The sequence below is a fragment of the Monodon monoceros genome, unplaced genomic scaffold (assembly GCF_005190385.1).
Source record: "Monodon monoceros isolate NGI ecotype Baffin Bay Population unplaced genomic scaffold, NGI_Narwhal_1 Super_Scaffold_6, whole genome shotgun sequence".
Taxonomy (NCBI): Eukaryota; Metazoa; Chordata; class Mammalia; order Artiodactyla; family Monodontidae; genus Monodon; species Monodon monoceros.
This window is the reverse complement of record NW_021703783.1, coordinates 53656893-53676455: the sequence shown is the minus strand read 5'-3', so window position 1 is coordinate 53676455 and position 19563 is coordinate 53656893. Positions and strand designations below refer to the sequence as shown.

Here is a 19563-nt window from a genome sequence, read left to right as displayed (position 1 = left end):
GTAAGTCTCTCAGGATAAAAGATACAGGTTTATAATACAGTTTGCCTGATTTTCATACTGCAAACAAATTATTTGGGAGGGAGGAAATAATATGAGATCAAACTGCTTGTTCCATACCCACAAAAGGATTCTAATCCCCACTTGTTAAAATTAAACACCTAATTTTTAAGTATAGTTAACAGGCATGTTCAAAACTAAAAAAATTTAAATTTATGGTATTTGTTATAAGTTGGAAAGTTTATGAAATAATTTTCTATATAACTGATGGAAAAAATCCATATTAATTTATTAAGTGCTGTTTCAGTGAATGTTAAGGTTAAGTGAATACCATCGGCATTACTTATTGGTTTTATTTTTGTTTGTATGTGTGTTTTTTAAACTTCTCAGGCTATGAGGTTCTTTTTGGTTAGAAACATTTCTTTCATGTTAAAACTATCCTTGTAATTACATCTTCTATATAGAGCAAAATATCCATTGATAGGGTGGCAGTGTAGATTAGTAAAAAGAATCTAAAGCTAATTCTGCTACTGGTTTCCTCATTTGTAAAATGATAATACTATCTGTCCTACTTACGGCATGTGTTAACATAACCAAGTAAAAATCATGAAATTATTATGCCATACAAAATACTCAAAAATTTAAGAAATCAGAGAAAGGGGCTATGTTACCTGAATTGTTATTTTTAAAAAGAGTGGGGAGTATTCAACAATGCATGGGATACCAAATCAATATCAGGAGGGTCCAGTCTTCCCGGCAAAGATTTTACAAATACTTAAGTGTTGACATGTAAATAACTACTTCTTTCAAAAAGCCTCAACACTGGCTTTTAGCAAATGTGAATTCCCTTACCCTTTTCCATTCCACTACTACTGAATCAGTTCCACATTTCTGCCTGGCCTCCAGAACTAAGTGCCCCTAAGGTCCTCCTTCCACAAAAAGAAACTGCTCCCAGAAGGTACCTTGTTAGCTTTTTCGACCTGATAGAAGCCCATCCCTGATCTGATCAGTGCTGTCATTATCCTCCTTAATGTAATGTCAGGGCCCACTTTATCCTCTCCTAGGAGTTTTCCCCTCTCCCCTCTTCTCGACTACAAGGCATATCACCACCACAGACTTGGACATTCTAAAGTTCCCACTTTCTGACAATTTCTAGTTAGGGGATCCAAGAGAAGTTACTTCTGCTGATACTGTGCTTACCATAGATGAAACTGTCTTTCTGCATCCCAAATTTAGAATCTTGCATTTGTACTGTTCTTACTCTGTGTTAGATTCAGTGATGGAAATTCACAGAACATGATTCTGCTTCAGTGAAGTAACAGAAAGAAATAAGATGAACGTTCATATATAATTTAATGGAGAAATTAACAAGCAACAGATAATGGGGAGGTTCTATTAACATTACTGGTATTATCTTTCAACCATAAGGCTTTTTACCAGCTAACACTGAGACCTAAGCATTTTAATATATTGTTTCTAGACAAAAAATATGTTTTTGTTAGGCCCTACAGTTCTTTTCTTTGACTGTTCTAACAGACTCCTAGATAGACAGCCTTCTAAACAGATGTTTATATTTCCTCTAATCTTCCACAGGATCTAATTCGCATTCCTCAACTTCAATTCTAATATTAAGAAATAAGCACAAATTGACCTTTTCTTAAATGCTCATTTTATGTGCCTTACACATTTAAGAAATTTTACATTTAATAGCTTCGTTTTAATAAACAACCTGGAATACAATGTGCCAGATGGACAAAACAAATTAGAAGAACACTCAGCAACATGGCCAGATCTTAGAAAAAAATAAGACAGAGGAGGGTGGAGTGGACTATAAGAATTAGATTAAGACCTAATGTATAACTAAAACACAGGCACATAAAATAATAAAACCTTTTATAAGATATAAACAAAACGATACACACCAAACACATTTAAAGGTCATTTGTATAGGGACTAGTTATAAAAGAAAATGGAAGAACAGTCCTTTAACGAACCAGTGATAAATGGGTATGACACAAACTGAGGAATATCATTAACTCAATACGCCTGTACTTGAGGTTAAAAACTGGTACTTCAATATTGGAGAAGATAATCATGTGACTGTTTAGATACCTGGCCTTTCTCCCGTCTATGGAATTCTTACTGCTTTATTTAAATCCATGGTTGTCTGTGGGACCTTATCATCACCCTGACACTTCAGGCCATGTTCCCATTTGAGTATAGTAGTATTTTGTAAGGATTACTTTTTCTTCAACTCTCAGCTTGATATTTTTCTTTTTAAATGGCACTCCAAAACAAGGTACAATAGCTAGTATAAAAAGATGCAAATTTTTGTGCATTTTAAATTCTGCATGCATCTAAATTACATTGTGTCTCATAAGCAGCAACATGTTTTGAGATACAATTTTGGACTAGTTAACATGAAATTCTCTGCATTTCTTTACTCCTTTGTCTTTGAACTGTCAATAGTGGATACCAGAAGTTAAACCTGTATTACACAACTATGGTAGGGTTAAGGGGGAATTCCCCCAGCTTAGCAACAGTGGAGAGCTAGAGCTGTTACCACCTCACAGTCCAAAGGGTAAAGGGAAGTGTGGCTACTGGGACCTAGAAGAATAGTGGCAGGAGAGGGCCTCTTGACAGAGGCAAAAACAACAACAACAAACTGGTACTTCAGACAAAGCCATCCTCTTTCATAACAAACAAAGCTGCCCCAAATTTTAAACAGTAATTTTTAAAATTGTGATAAAATATACATAACATAAAATTTACCATTTCAGCCATTTTTAAGTGTAGGGTTAACAATAATTTAAGTTGTCATTGTCCCTTTAATACCTTTAACTATGTAGCAGGGTAATACTATATAAACGTGAATAATCTTTTTTAGATTATTTTCTACTCTAAAAAAATTATGAAAGCACCTGGTATGTACAAAAATATATATTTATTGAACAGGTACAGGGGAACCCTAAGGGTACAGACAATATAATTCATCATCATTGTATCATAACATACATTGTACTGATGTCTGAGATTTACATTTTATTTGCCAAAAGAACAGTGACAAAGATGTAACAGATCAAGTTCACTAAGATTAAATTTTTTCAAGTTTTTGTTTTTACTTTAAGCATTGTGGTCCAGGAAAAGAAGGATCTGGATTTCTCCTGAAGTAATGCCTTTGAGTAGTGCCCTGGAAGATCAGATAGTGCTATACACAGGTTCTAGGATCCCCTCCCTTAACCCCCTGTTAAGTAGAAGAAAAAAATAGGGCAAAAGAGTTTCACAAGAAACTTGTAAATGAAAACTTGGAAATTTGCTCTCCCTTCCTCCTTATCAGCTAGTGGGTCCCCTTTATTTTAACGCTTTATTTTCAGTTATCAGGATAAAAACTGACTTGATTAACTAAATCTGTGGCAGTTTCAAAAGCAGGTGGAGAAATTGTGTTTGAGGGTGAATGTTACCCTCAGGACATAGGATACTGAAAAAGGAGAAAAAATAAGAAAGTTATTGATCTGAATAATTCACTTTATAAGCATTTCCAGTTGACAGATTGAATTACTCTGCAAGGACCACTACTACCTATGCCAAAAGTTCCTGAGAAAACTTAACCAAAGTAAGCTCTTAATGCTGCCAAGCAATTGATTTTAAGTATCTGGCATAGGGTAGGCAAACTGATAAGGAAATTTTACTATCTACTCACTTGAACATTTCATCCTTCAAAAGTCTAAAGAGAATAATAATGTACATCAATGATGATTTAAAATCCATTGTCAAGGTGATCATTCAGGATTTTTTTCTTTAATACTACCTGTTACTCAATCTTTTATTATCTAGCTGGTAGGAAGCATTCCACTTTTTAAACTAAATATAGGAGCTACACAATTTCCATAGGTGGAAGCATTGCAAAATAATCTCCTTTAACTGAAAGCCTCTAAGAGAGCTTCTATGAACCCACTACTCCCTAATGTCACTTAGATAGTACTATCCATTGAAGTAAAAGGTAAATGGGCCCCAATGAAAGAAAAGAACTTTTTTCTCAAAATGGACAAACCCACTCCTAAGGATGCTAGGAATAAGCTGTGACTATGAAAAGCAGTATTTGAGTTTCAAGGTGACTACTTTAATCACACCCTTTTAATCCTAACTTCAAATAAGATGACTTGTGTCTTGCTAGCAAATTCTGAGGTAGTAAAGGAATAGCTAACAAACTGTGAGAATCTTGTAATAATCCAGAAAAGATATGAAATAAGTAAGGGAAAAGGATAAAAAGAAAAAAAAAGCAATTAAGCCTATATTCAACCATATTTGTTTTATTACTATATTAACAATGTCTTACCTTGCGGAATTCTCTTCTGAGAAAAATAGATACAATTTTGTCCCTAAAAAAATTTCAGGTAGAAAAGTTGAAATGTTAGTTTCAAATAGAAAGTCTTTTGAAAATGAAAAGTTACAAAATGCTAGCATAGTACATTTAGATTATTATGACATTTGGTATTAACAAAGCTTAAGAAATATTAAGTCTCAAATAATAAAAGTATGTTATTATCTTCATTAAAATATTTATTATAAAATTTATTATTGTTATTATAAAAATACTCTACTATCAAATCATTTTTGCTAAGTACATAATAATGAGTGGCACATTTTCATATTCTAAGACATTAGTACTTAATTGGGTTTTACTCTTGCCAAGATTTGATATTCTGAAGGGTACCTTTTTTTTTTTAGCTATTCTACATGTCATAAAAGTCATCCCTTTAAAGTGTAAAATTCAGTTACACAACCATCACCACCACCTAATTCTAGAACATTTTCATCACTCCAATAAGAAACACTATTCTGAAGGGTATTTTTATTCCCAGGAAGAAACATCTTAACAAATTTATTTTTAAAAGATATACAAGAAGCATACTCTTTACAGCACTATGATCATAATTTGTTTTTTTTTAAATGTGTAGAACAAAGACCAGAAGGGAAAACAAATATCCAAAAATTATAAGAGTGGCTGTATTTGGAGAGCATTATTATAGTGACTCTTTTTCATATATTTCCTCAAAACTAAAATTTTATAATATTAACTTTATAGTTCTTAAAAAAGTAAAGCAAAAACATACATTTTCTAGAGATATATGCTAGAATTTGTTCTACAACCCAAAGGAAAAACAGAAATACAAGTTGACACTTTTTTAAAAGTCCACTATATTTTTTATTAAATGTTTTTCAAAGTAGATAAAGTAAGTATAAAGTTAAAAAAAAAAAATTTGGCCACACTTACTAATCTGGTTGAAAAGCCACAGCTGCATCTTACTTTATGACAAATTGACTGTTTCATTACTTTGGCATCTGGGCATCTACTTCTTAATGGTCATTTCTGAAATAAAGATGTAATTAAGAACATATTATAACAAAAATATAAAATCTTTAATGACAATTATCTAAATATTAGTGACTAGAGGGTACTATCAAAACTGTTCTTAAGCAACCTTCTAATAAAAAACATTAACTGGGCTGAGAATGAGGTGGGAGGGACCACAATTATACAGTTATGCTACACATTCTCAGTATAAAAATCTACAACCGCTTCAGTCCTCAATCCCTTTCACCCATCAGACTCTTGCAATTCCTAAGGATGCCACTTACAGACCGGAAAAAGAGGAAAGGAAGGCGTAGAAAAGGAACCCTAAAATTGTACATTTGGCTTTTTGGTTTTGTTTTTTGTTTTTCTGGCTGCACTGTGCAGCTTTCGGGATCTTAGTTCCCCAACCAGGGATGGAACCCAGGCCCAGGTAGTGAAAGTGCCGAGTCCTAACCACTGGACTGACAGGGAATTCCCTAAAACTGCACATTTGAAAACAGTAAGTTAATTGCTTATTTATTATGCTTGTCTGTTTCTCCCTCACATCTATAAGAAATCTAAGCTCCAAAGGAGATTTTTTTCTGTCTTATTTGCTGGTATCTCTTGAGCACCTAAGACAATGACTGCCATGCCCTAAGTGTTCAGTAAATATTCATCGAAAGAATGAATAACTTTATGAATGATTTAATGTTAATTGATGAAATATTTAACCTGACAGTATGTCAAAATGGCAGTCTCAAAATGCCATTTCTTCCACACATTCACCATTAATGTTAATGCCAACTACATCATCAGTATTGTTTCTTTTCACCAACAAACAAAGCCCATAATTAAAAGACAATCAAGGGCTTCCCTGGTGGCCCAGAGGTTGAGAGTCCGCCTGCCGATGCAGGGAACACGGGTTCGTGCCCCGGTCCGGGAAGATCCCACATGCCGCGAAGCGGCTGGGCCCGTGAGCCATGGCCGCTGGGCCTGCGCGTCCGGAGCCTGTGCTCCGCAACGGGAGAGGCCACAGCAGTGGGAGGCCTGCGTACCACAAAAAAATAAATAAATAAATAAAAGATAATCAAGACATGGTCCCCGAACTTCAAGGAACAGAATAAAGGCATCTATTACTTTGTAATTTTATTAGTGCAACCTCTGGGAAAGACTCCTAGAAGGGGAATTGCTGGACGTGTGATCTTCCTAAATATCGCCAAATAGTGTGGGTGAGGGTCTTTTTCTTTTGCAAACATGTATGTTCTTTGAGGAGACAGCTAGGAATATAAGAATAAATCTATTATAAGGAGTGAAAAGTTGATCTCAACAATAACCCTCAAGGAACCCAGTAGTACCCCCTACTTCCCACCCTGTAGCTGAATTAATATGCCACAAAATGCTGCTCTTTTAGTAAAAAAAATTGGGGGGAGAATACAAATATTATTACAGAATTGCTTTTCTTCCTTTCAACAAGTGGTGGAAGAATAAACCAAAATCATTTTTAAATGGTTGTCTACAGAGAAAAGAGAAAGCAAGTTGGAAAGGACAGGCATGCAAGTTAGACTCCTCAGAATATATCTTGTTTCATAGTTTCTACTTTGAAGACATGTTTTAAAGTCAAATGAACATCAAACGATAATGACATTTTGAACATCAAAATGATAATGACTACCACTGACTGAAACATTAAATGTATTTTTTTAAAAATCCATCATCTTTGGTTGTCACTAGAGCAAGAACTAATTATCCTGAAAATTGATAATAGAAAAGAATCAAGTATTTATCCAGCCTTTCTTATATGAAAGTTACCCCCAGAGTAACCAGGCAGTCAGTAAGTGAAAGCCCTCTTTTATAGGATTCCAAAAAATAAATGTAGAAGGAATGACAGAATTAGAGAATACCCATTTTATAATAGTTAATGAAATAATAAATCTAAAAATTGATCAATGGTTGCTAAAACCATTAGATAAAAGGTTGATGGGAAACTTTTAATGGATAATCAGGCTACAAAACCTGAACCCAGTGATTAACCTTAACATCATTAAAAAGGGATCAACCAGAGTTCATGCGCTGAAGTATTCATCACTATTCATTAGGTATTTATCCTGGGAGCTCCAATTTCAAAAGATATCCATAATATGACCACTTTTACCACCTCCACTCTTATGATGGTCCAAGCCACCTTATTTCTCATCTGCATTACTGTAATAGTTCTCCATCTGATCTCCTAGCTTCTTCCCTTGCTCACCTCAACAAATCAGTCAGATTAGTCCTTTTCAAAAGAAAATCACATCATGTCATTCTTCTGCTCAGACCCTCTAATTGAGTACATCTCATCAGTTTCAAAGCCAAAATCCTTACAAAGACCATAAGGACCACGATCTGATTTTACCTTCCCCAACTCTAACCTTATCTCCTACCACTCTCCCTCTTGTTCACTCCATTTTAGGCACATTGACCTCTTTCCTTAAACACATCAAGCATGTTCTCACTTCAGTGCCTCAGGACTTGTACTAATTCCTCCTTCACTTCCTTTAGGACTTGGTTTTTAAAAGTTATCTAATTAAAGAGATACACCCTGGTACCCCAGGCAAGCCCAAAATATCTGCCTCGGATTTCCTCATCTGGCAGAGAATATGTAAGGATAAGTCAGTCATAAATTTTGGAGATGATAATCATTTGAAACACAAATGTAATCAATTTTCGTATCTTTGTATCTAAATATCTATGAAGTTATACTGTCTCTTTTAAAAGATTCTTATGGTCCAAACTTCAAAGAATTAATGAAAATATAGCTACCATAGTGTGCGTGGCTTTTTTTTTTCAGTTTTTCTTTTGTTTTTAAATCATCTGTATCATAACCCTAGAAAGAAGTGGTGAAAGATTTGAATTATATGAGTCCCATTAAAAAACAACTAGCAAAATAAATGGCATTCCCTTTCCTCCCACTCCTTTAGGCATTTGTTTGAGATTACATTATAAAATTCCAAGTAATCTCAGAAAAAGTTTAACTACTTCCACATTTATCTGTTACCTTTTAGGCACCATGACCACCAGAAAGAATCAAAAGAACTCACTAACTGTAACATGACTAGACTAGCTATGACATGGTAGGGATGTTTGAACTTAATTATTTTTCTTTAAATAAACAAACTCCTCCTGGGCTAAGGCCTACGCTGCCTTTTAAACATCCTGCGTGTGGTGGCCAAGCTTCAGGGTCTTAAGAGAAATAGCCAGGGGACAGAGAAAACAGCAAGTATGACTCAGTGATCATATTTAATAGTCTCTGAAGACCAAAACAAAGATACCAGTTCTGGCAAGAGTTCTCTAGAATTGCCCCAAAACTGACTTATCCACATACCTTTCATCTGAACAATCTATTTTCACTTAGTTTAAGGCTCACAAAGCATTTGTTATGTGCCTATCAGACCTTACGTACAAAAATAAACCAGAAGTATTATGAAAACAATCAGCTGGGGTTCTAAGAGTTAGATGATGAATCTAATGTTAAATCTGCTTTTTGGGGGAGGGACGTGAAGAGAACTCTTGAATATTGTTGTGCAGAAATGCCCCCATTCATCTGGAAATCAGACTTTCAGCAAGTTCAACCACTTGAAAAAAGGCTAGTGATATTAAAGCAACCTTTTACTGAGCAACTTCTGTGTGCCAGAAATTTACATTAGCTTGCTTAATTCTCAGAGCTTCCCTATGGGAAAGGTATTAACAAAACAGAGTGGTGAAATAACTTGCCCAAACCAGAAAAAGACGGCTCCAAAATGCAAAATCTCAGTCTTTCTTTTTCACTGTTATAATCTGCAGTAAACTGGAATAAAACTATTAGTCACAAATACCACATTTGCCCCATAGGAGTAACATGTAAGTCCAGGCTGCTCATTTGAGAAATTTGTTCCATTCTTCCACAGCTGTTTTAAATAAGAGGACAAAAGAGGAAGGTTCACTGTTGTACATTAATAAGAAACATGTAGCATTAGGGATGAATCAGAAGAATATGCTACATTTAGCTCTAAGGGAACTGAGTAAGAGAAAGTGAGGCACAGCATAGCTCACTAATTAGTATTCATTCATAATGATTAACCTGACTCAACTCTAAGTGACTGATGGCTATTCCATATGCGCTGAGAAGTCAGGGAAGAAATGTTAAGACTTAATACAGCGGGTAACAGATATTTACCAAAATAGTTTCTGTAGTTTTCTGGACGTCTGAAATACTTCTCTTTCTCTCCTGATGTATAGATATATACATACACATACATACATTAAAGTTTTTCATTAACTTCTTAAAATTTACAATAAAATTATTAGTTATAATTCCTAATTTTCCTTTTCCGGAAAATTCTCTCATGTGGAACATGAGAGAACATAGTTCCTGACACTATGAGATAACACTTATTGGCTTCAGTTCTTTATACTCAACAGAATCCGATTTTTTAACATGTCATTAATCAGAAAATATTTTGTAGGAATATTTTCTTTCTAAACTGTACATTTAATTTGTTACTAGATGCACCCACTGCTTATCGTACAATGAAAGTAACATACCTATTCCAAAATAAAAAATCAAGGTGATTACCTAACTATCAAGACGCATTACCCTGGGACTTCCCTGGTGGTCCAGTGGGTAAGACTCCATGCTCCCAATGCAGGGGGCCCAGGTTCAATCCCTGGTCGGGGAACCGGATCCCGCATGCATGCCACAACTAAGTGTCCATATGCTGCAACTAAAGATCCCACATGCCACAACTAAAGATCCCCCATGCCGCAATGAAGATCCCACGTGCCACAACTAAGACCCGGCACAGCCTAAATAAATTTTTTTTTTTTTTTAAAAAGACACATTACCCAGGAACTGTGGCCTTACTATACTAATGTCTTCAGTTATTTGGAGAAAGTGAAGACTGCTTGGAACAAATTATCCCTATTGACTAAAAGACACGCCATTTAAATAATTTACTGCTTTACACAGAGCAGAGACTCAACAGATTCATGATTAAAAGTTCCCCAAAGACCTAAATACATTATGCTAGTCTTCTAAATACTTGATTGTGTCCTGGGAATTTTCAGCATAAATTAACACACAAAAAAAACCTCCCTCACAATCTCAAATCATTGCACTAATGGTTAAGAATGATGAAGGAAAGGGGAGGGAAGGTAAGGACACACTCTTCCAGGATACCAATTATAAATAATGCAACCTTCACCTATGGTGTTTGCTGTTTTGTTTTGCATTTTAACAAAATGGAAGTACACAGCATATGGAGTATGTATTGTTTCTTGAAACTTTATCATACACACCTCCTCTCCCTATAGTTAGTGTTTGTCTCTTTCTCTCTCTTCTTCCCTTCCTTCCTCTTGCACACAATATGAATAACTGTTACTTTTTTAAACTTTGTTTTATATACAAACATGCTACTCACATTCTGGCTATGACAATAAAATATATTTCTTAGTTTAAAAAAAAAAAAGACCTCTTAACATATGAGTCTATGTAGAACATTAAGGTAAATATCTCCTGGGTTAGTTTTCTTCTATGTGTTCAACATTATACGTAATGAAGAGATATATACAAATAAATATCACAGAACCTGTGGCTTTACTGTTTTTCATGAATTTTAATACCACACACAATAAAATATTCACTATGGAGAGGAACTTGGTATTAAAGCAGATTTACTTTGACTCTATTCCAGGGGGTTTAGTTACTTGAATACCAAAAGACTTCAGTATTTGATAGTCTCTTCTTGAAGATGCTGTAATATGTATGTGCCCCACAAACTGTTACCCAACTGCATTAACTTCCTCAAAAGTGGAAACAACTTTTATAAAGCTCACTTCAGCCCTTTCATTTTCTAGGGGATAACCAATAACTTCAAAAATAGAAGTCAACCTAGAAGAGTTACATTTTTTTTCCTAAATTCCTCCTTTATCTGCTAGGAGGAAAATACTATCTTCATTCTTTAGTAGTTCTGGTAGACTCCAAATATTTTTCAGCAATGTAACAGATACAATTTTTCGCCACACTCAAACTCTAATTTCTCATGGTAAGCACTGCACAAAGAACAATGAAAGAAAGAATGACCAATGCCTTCACACTGGAAATCAGTTTCCAGCAAAATTAAAAGTAGAATTCATGTCTCATGAAAGAATTTTCAATAAATCCATATCACAAAGCAATCAGTATAAGCTATACCTGTTTTCTCTGAATTACAACTATGAAATATTGTTTCTCCTAAAATCCACAAACCTTTAGCTATGGCCATCAGATAATTCAAAGGAATTCAGTGGCCCTCTATAACTTGGTCCTCCTTCATTATACATAAAGAATTTGCCTAATGTTCTATATTTAAATTGCACGTAGAAAGAAAAAATGGTAAGAAGGAGGGTGAAAAAGAAAACCTCATACATTGGCCATATTAGAAACAACAGATTTTGAGACTGGGGAAAAAAAACTGAAATCATTTTATATTTTACAGGTGAAGAAACTTGAAGAAGCATATGAGCAAGGAAAGAACTGAAGTTCATATTATAAATGGTATTTTACCCTAGAATTACCAATTCCAACAGATCTAAAATAGGTGTTTTAGCTTAATACATACATAGCATATGTAATCAGAACGGATCGCAATGTTGAAGAGTTTAAATGAATGCATGAATTCTGAGTACAGTATATAAATTAAGGGAAATTAGAAATGGTCTATGTATCCTTTACTGATGACAGAATTCCAATAAGTAACCTGATTCCTTGGTGCAGCTTTTTAGGACAGTCTGTGCCGGATGGATCACTGCTCTGGCCCATTATGGCATTTCTTACTTAGATGAGTAATTAAATGCACCATTAGCTAATGTTCATAAAGATAAGAAAGTATATGCCAATATCCTGTTTTCAACCTGGTAGCTTAATAAAAGGACTACTGCCCATTTGACGATTGCTGGTCCACTAAACCAGTTCATAAAAGAGGAATAAATCTCAAAGTTAAGTAGTGGAATAGCAGAGTATGTATATAACATCAATTGCATTTATACAAAAACCCATTGTATACAGCCTGCACTGGACCAAAAATTTAAAAATTCACAGAGAAATAAGAGTTCTCAAATTTAAATCTATATTCTAGGAAAGATCAGATTAGGGTAAGGACAAAAAGCATAGTATATTCAATATTAAAAATATAATACTTAGAGAATAAAAATCACTTTCAACATCATGGACATTTACCTTACATTAAGTATTTCTCTATCACCCAACTCACATTTAGACTGTTTACAACAGTATGTATGTGGAAGGGCATTTGATCTACTCAATTTCACAAAAATTACAGCCTCCCATTTAGTCCCAAAGGCACAAGTGAACAAAATAACATTATTATAAAGTGCTGTCTTGGTAGCAAAGAAAAATATGCAGAACAGACAGACTCATACTAAAGGAATAATTAACAAGAGCTGTGGTTCATGAAGAAATACTCTAGCTTCGGTGACATCATGGTAACTACGAGAGTTTGCCTTTATGATTTTCCCCCCAAACCAAGTTGGATATGTCCCAAGTTAAATAACAGCTCCTGTTTCACTCCTAGATATCACTTTTTTTAGCTTTAAAATAGAAGTACATAAGTCAATTTAAAATGCAAACTGGTATAAAGGCTTAAAACTTATTGTTTAAAGAAAGCACTGATTCTAACTTTAAAAAAAAAAAAAGGCCTTAATGACTTTCCTAAAGCAGAGGAGGAGTTTCATCGTTTTCAACCTACCAATGCAAATAAAAAAGGCTATAAAGGATGCTGCTTTATATAGAATATTTATATAGAATAACATGCATGTGTCCCCCCATTCCTTCCATATATATTTGTCTCTGTCTCTCCCTCTCCCAGGGCTGTGTATGTGTATATGTGTGTGATGTTTCTTCCTCCCTGCCTCTATTTTGGTCACTCTATGTCCCCTCTCCTTCTTGCTGACTTCTATTACACTCTATAACTGGCTTCTAAGCACTGATATTCAGAAAGAAAGTATTTTATCAGATTGTAGCCTGTGGCAAAGTGCATTAGAAAAATAGCCACAAAATGAAAAAAAGAAAAAAAAATCATTCAATTAGTTGAAAATAGATAAAATTAAAGCCACGAATTTTCCTTTAAAATGCCTAAATACATAGATATACCATACATATGACTTTAATAAACTTAGTAGAGTTAATCTAGCAGATTTATTTACAGGATTTTGAGCTAAATATATGGGGAGAGGGGGTATTAAAAGAGTTAGTTTAATACAACAGTTATGAGCACTGGCTTTGGAATCAGCTTTGAGTTCGTGTCCTAGCTCGGCACTAACTGTATGATCTTGGGCAGGTTACTTACTCTCTCAGCCTATTACCTCATTTCTAATGTTGTGAGGATGGCCTGTGATAACACCTGTAAGACAGTTTGTGTGGTACCTAGCACATAGTGAGGGCTCAGCACACATTACATCTAAAACATGCAGTCAATGTTTATCACTCTTTTTGTCTGCCTAGCATCTGAACTTCCCTTCTTAAGTCTGGGAACTTCCCCACCTTATGTTTTCAGAAGATCAAAGAGTTTTCCACATCTTAAATTTAAGAACTTCACACCATCTCATGATTTCAGAAGATGAGACACTTTTCCGCATGTCCTACACGGCCAGGACACGGGCTATGCCAAACACACATGCCCAGCCCAGAGAAGTAATGGGCAACTAACAAACAGGACAATAAGAGACCAGAAAGAACTCTCTCTCACACTAATGGTGGAGCAACTGCAGGAAGGTCAAGTCTGGGGCAGAGGTGGCAGCACTTATAGTCAACCAGTGCTAGCCGTGTCACTGGGGCAGGCTGTGGCGTCTGTCAGTCTGTCTCTAGATGGCACTGGCAACCTCATGGGAATCGTTGTGCAATGTGATTTCGGGCACTGTTTCTGGCTGCTCAGCCCTGAATCTAGTTCTCTAACTCTCAAAACAATTTGATGAGCCACTGAGCTCTATCCAATATCCTTTTAAAATACACGATACGCTTTTACTGGTTTTTACTGCCACCAAGAATTGTGACGGAAACAATCAGACAGGGGGAACATCCATTCTCACCTACCCCACCCCCACAGGGGAAAAAGATTCTGTTTTTAATCTCTCCAAAGAAACACAAAAGTAATGTTCACTTTCAACCAATGGATTTATCCTGTGAAGTTTTGGAAACCTTATTTCTATAAATTTTGGATAATAATTTTCCTAATTTGGAATATGAGAAATGTCTAATCAGTTTTAGATTTATTTCAAAGGAACACAGACAAGGAGAAGTGATGACACAGGAAAATACGTATGTGCAAGGAGTAAGTATCATTAAGGTAAGAGAAATTATCCCAACATGCCTGAAATCAACCTCACTGTATTCCCAAGCGCCTTCTTCCCAGCAGGAGCTTTTCACTTGGGGTTCTATAGCCAAGGAGTCCCTCCTCCTCTTAAGGGTTATTTTAAGGTCCAAAAAATTTTAATTATCATCAAAAGGCCTTAAACATTCGTATTTTGTTTTAGCAAATAACTAAAATATTTGTATAACAAAACCATTCAATTCTCTGTTAAAACAGTGCAGAGCAGGTCAGTGCCTGATTGCCACAGGCTGATTTTTCAGTATGTAAAATACACTCCTCTCCCTCTGCCAGATTTCTCTGCATGGCCATTTTATAGTTCAGTAATGCTTTTTCCACTGTTTAGAATGTTAAAACTCAAATCTGTTCATTTTATTACTTGTCAATATAAATGTAATATAAGGTTTGTGGGGAGTGTGAAAATGGCGGGTTAAATATGTACCTTTTTAACCCCAGGTGCCAGTTACCATATAGAGTTGAATGTTTTAATGAATAAAAGAGCAATCTAAACAAAAGAGCAATCTTTAAAAAGTGATAGTCTTTTCAGATTAAAATTTAAAAAAAAAGAATCAAGCATTTAGAAATGTATATTGACATCTAATCTATAGCTATCATATTAAAAACTCAGTAGAAAAAAAACTGAATTTCGACAGAGATTTGTGAAAGAAAATTAAAAAGGCCACAAAATTGTAGGGCTCATGACAATAATACGTTAGAGCTATGTTACAGGACAGAAGCTGTTGAGACCTTGAGAGTTAAGCAACTTACCCAAGGAACCTATCTTCTGATTTAGCTGAGTGATGTCATTAAAACATCTTCAGCTTGTTCTTCAAACATTCAAAATAAAGTTAATTGCACATTGCACACCATATGGTATTAATTCCTGGATTTAAAATGACAAAAAGTACTAAATCCAAGGCAAGTAATTTCAAAACTCAACTGTTAATACTCTTTTTAATATAAAGTTCTGACTTACGATAATTTATAAATACCCTGGACTTATCAATGTAGAAAAAATCATCAAGAAATGTAAAAACTTTTCATAGTATCCATAACTCCCAAGGTGTGTGGAATCATTTTTGCCTAAGTGCTGAGGGCTATTCCATTAATCACCAGTCATAATTTATTGGCTGTTATTTCCCGGATTCTGTCAGAACATAACTTATACTAAACACCACGTATTTAAATTTATGCCATTTAACAACAACAACAAAAAAATGTTCTGGTCATAATCTACCTGCTCTAAAAAGACACCATAATCCCTCATGGAAAAGTTCCTTTGTATTTGGTTACATTATATTAAACACAGAAGGAGCTCTGTACTCAGGAGAGTAAGAAGAAAAAGTTCACAAAAAATCAAACTCTTCTTTAAATGAGGCATGTCCAAGTCAGCCTAACAAACTAGGTATATTTACGTTTCATGAGAGGCCTAGGAGAAGAAGGTCTAAAAAAGAACTAAGGCTAGCTTTGGATGACTACCCTGTTATGAAGAGTAACTTATGCTATGAAACTACAGTTAACAGCCAAAACATTTAAAAAAAAAAAAAAGGAAGCCAACAGACTCCCCATCAAAATAAGGTGCAAGAACAAAAAGTACATGATACCCAGAAGAGAACAGGGAGTAAGTATGTGTATAAAGAGACAAAGAAGGTTTACAGCAAAAATGGCAAACCCAAGGCACATGTACTGCTATTTCCCCTTCTTCAAAACTGGCCTACGCAAGTAACAGGTGACAGCTCTGTAGAGGTTAGCAAAGGCCTCAAAAACCTCTGGATGGCTATTACAAAGCAATGGGAATTATCAGACCAAGCAAAATATTGCCATTCCTTGTTTAGACTGACTGGAAGAATGTTACTCAGAAAAACTATTAAGGAGGAAAGGAGTGTTAAGGAAAAACAATAACAGTAAGCCACAAATATTTACTGAACTATTTGTTTTATTTTTAAGGTTACATATACACTGTTTCATTTAGTCCTCACGACAAACTTCAAAACTACTATTACACCCACTATACAGACAGGAAAAACATCGAGGTTTACAGAATTTTAAACAACCAACTTGCCAGAGTCATACATACACTAGTGGTGGTACTGGAGCTCTAACATGGACCTGAGCACTTTACCACTCCTTTTAATGGATCGGACAATTCAACTGACCTAACCCTCTATCCATCCTCCCATGTAAATCCACCAGGACAGATTTTTTTTAAGTAAAAGTTTAATTATTTAAGTATCAGCATGTTTCTAATTGAAAGTCTGGAAAATATAATGGATGTACCAAAAGTCCTATCTTTTTTATTGCTTTTATAATTAGTATTTTAATGAACACCTTGTACATAAATCTCTGTGCACATTTTTATTCCATTTATAAAATATTATAAATGGAATTCTGGTCAAACAGTGTGAATATATTCTGCCAGAACATCTGATTTTAATATTACTGAATTGATGAAGAGATTATGGTTCCTTAAGAAAAACAACTGTGCCTTATTCTCCCTTACCCACAATGCCTAGGCACATGAGCAAGTCTTCTCATGACTGCTGAATGAATGGAGGGTTCTCTCCCCTTAGCACACAGTCAGAGACTTCGGGAAGAGAAAAATAAACAGAGCAGGCTCCCAAATTAGAAGACAACAGTTATGCCACATATCGAATTCATTAGTGGGCTGCATAAAACTCTTCTTAGGGAGAGAAGAACATGAACGTTAACATTGCCATTCAATGTATTTCCATGTGTTTAAAATATATTTCCATGTGTTTGGTTATTTTATAGTACATTTAAAGAATACAGTATTTTAGTAGGTATATAACACACTGAAGACATTACTTCTCCCAGTTTATTATCTATATGCCTTAATCTGCTATTGTCCATGGAAATCATTTCAGAACACGTTCATATAGAAAATTCAGAGCTAAATATCTTAATAGTAACTAGAGTTGCTATTTTACTTTGATTTTCCATATCATCTATTTCCATCAAGTTCTAATGTTATCATAGCAGGCAATGTCCCCATAAAGATGAAAAAGATTGACTACAAAACATTGTATCAGCAGGCACTGATCCAGCACTTTAGACGTATTAATTTAATCTTTATGACATTACATGATATTACGATTATTAATCTCTCTATTTTATAGGTAAAGAAACTGAAACAGAGAGAGATTAGAAACCTGCTTGTTTTGGGACTCCACTGGCGGTCCAGTGGTTTAGACTCTGCGCTTCCACTGCAGGCGACACAGGTTCGATCCCTGGTTGGAAACTAAGATCCCGCATGCCACGCGAGTGCAGCCAGAAAAAAAAGAAATTTGCTTGTTTTTTTGAACCTAGGTATTCTGGCAGCCACACTTCTAATCACTACACAGAACTGACTCGCAGCATCAAGCAAAAAGCACTGAACAGCTTTCCGTGGACATTGGTGACACAGGACACAATGAGAGTACGCGTCCCAGAAAATAGGAAATTCAACCAATCCAGGTGGATTATTTACTCATTAGGTAAATAATTATTTATTATGGATCAAAAACTGTATCAAAATTGGGAGTATTCTCCTAACCTTGAGAAATACTAGGTCTAAGAAAGGTGGAGACAGACCATCATAAGATAGATATCTAGTGTAAACAGACAGATCTAACCTCGCTAGAATAAGATAGAATTTTTACACGTGCTATGGCACAGAAGGCGTTATTAACTCTGTCTAGGGCACTCAGAGAAGCTGCACAGAGGAGGAAATACCTCAACTACACCTTGAATAACAGACTTGTACAGAAATTTGTAGCTAACAGTCTATCTCCCCACAGAAGGGTCACTGCTGTGAAACTGCTGCAGTAGCACAAAACATTTCTCAGCACTGCGGAACCATCTTAGGTTGGCTGGAGGAAGAGTATGGGGCTGCAATAGGTCTGAGTGATCAAACCCCCCGTCAACACAATGGGAACCAGCAATAAGAAGCGGACTATCTATCCAGCTTAATTTTATAGCCAGTAGAGCTACAAAATTGCCTTTATTTGTTTGACATACCTACATTTAAATTTCTAATTTAGAAAAACCTGAATTTTAAAACTAATAATAAGGAATGGAGAGTAGTAGACCTTCGGTTAATCATGACTGGCCCTGACCCCTTCCTGAAACCTCACCTTAAAAAGTTAAAGGAATTTTTAGAAGTATAAAATCCATAAGGGGCTTCCCTAGTGGCGCAGTGGTTGAGAGTCCGCCTGCCGATGCAGGGGACACGGGTTCGTGCCCCAGTCCGGGAAGATCCCACATGCCGCGGAGCGACTGGGCCCGTGAGCCATGGCCGCTGAGCCTGCGCGTCCGGAGCCTGCGCTCCGCAACGGGAGAGGCCACGACAGTGAGAGGCCCGCGTACCGCAAAAAAAAAATCCATAAGGATAAGAGAATGGGGAAAGACAACAGCAAATAAGAGAAGGCACAATATTTTGGAAGCTAGGAAAAAAAGAGGTAACTAAACTAACTAGACCAAGAAAGCCGAAACCTAAACCTGAACGGAAGAAGCCATCAAGCTGATAAACACAGAAAGTAGAATAATGGTGGCCTGGGGCTGGGATAAATAAGCAGTTACTGTTTAATAAGTACAGAGTTTCAGTTAGGGATGATGTAAAAGTTCTGGAGATTGACGGACAGTGGTATGGTTACACAACAATGTAAATACACTTAATGCCACTGAACTGCACACTTTAAAACGGTAAATTTTGAGTTATGTATATTTTACCACATTACCACAATTAAAAAAAAAAGCAGCAAGCTGACTCATGCTGAAGAGATTCAGGTATTGGTAGCATGATGAAGACAAAAATGCAGGGTGCGGCTGGAAACGAGATGAGTGGTTGAAAGTTCA

The 19563-nt window shown here is 35.6% G+C and overlaps 2 protein-coding genes across 4 annotated transcripts in view; both read right to left on the bottom strand.

Annotated features, from left to right (window-relative positions):
• Positions 1-19563, bottom strand: part of YEATS4 (YEATS domain containing 4) — a 155715-nt gene that overhangs the window by 20225 nt on the left and 115927 nt on the right. For both annotated transcript variants that reach the window (XR_003791181.1, XR_003791180.1), the window contains exons 10-11: positions 5273-5368; positions 4334-4376 (exon numbers count right to left, since the gene is read on the bottom strand). The gene's annotated coding sequence lies outside the window, so the exon portion shown is untranslated. The remainder of the gene's footprint in view (positions 1-4333; positions 4377-5272; positions 5369-19563) is intronic.
• FRS2 (fibroblast growth factor receptor substrate 2) overlaps positions 1-19563 on the bottom strand; it is a 120289-nt gene that overhangs the window by 72309 nt on the left and 28417 nt on the right. Inside the window, exons 2-3 of one of the 2 annotated variants that reach the window (XM_029206054.1) lie at positions 5273-5368; positions 4334-4376 (exon numbers count right to left, since the gene is read on the bottom strand). The gene's annotated coding sequence lies outside the window, so the exon portion shown is untranslated. Of the gene's footprint in view, positions 1-4333; positions 4377-5272; positions 5369-19563 lie in introns of those variants that run through there. The other variant, XM_029206053.1, reaches the window with a different exon arrangement.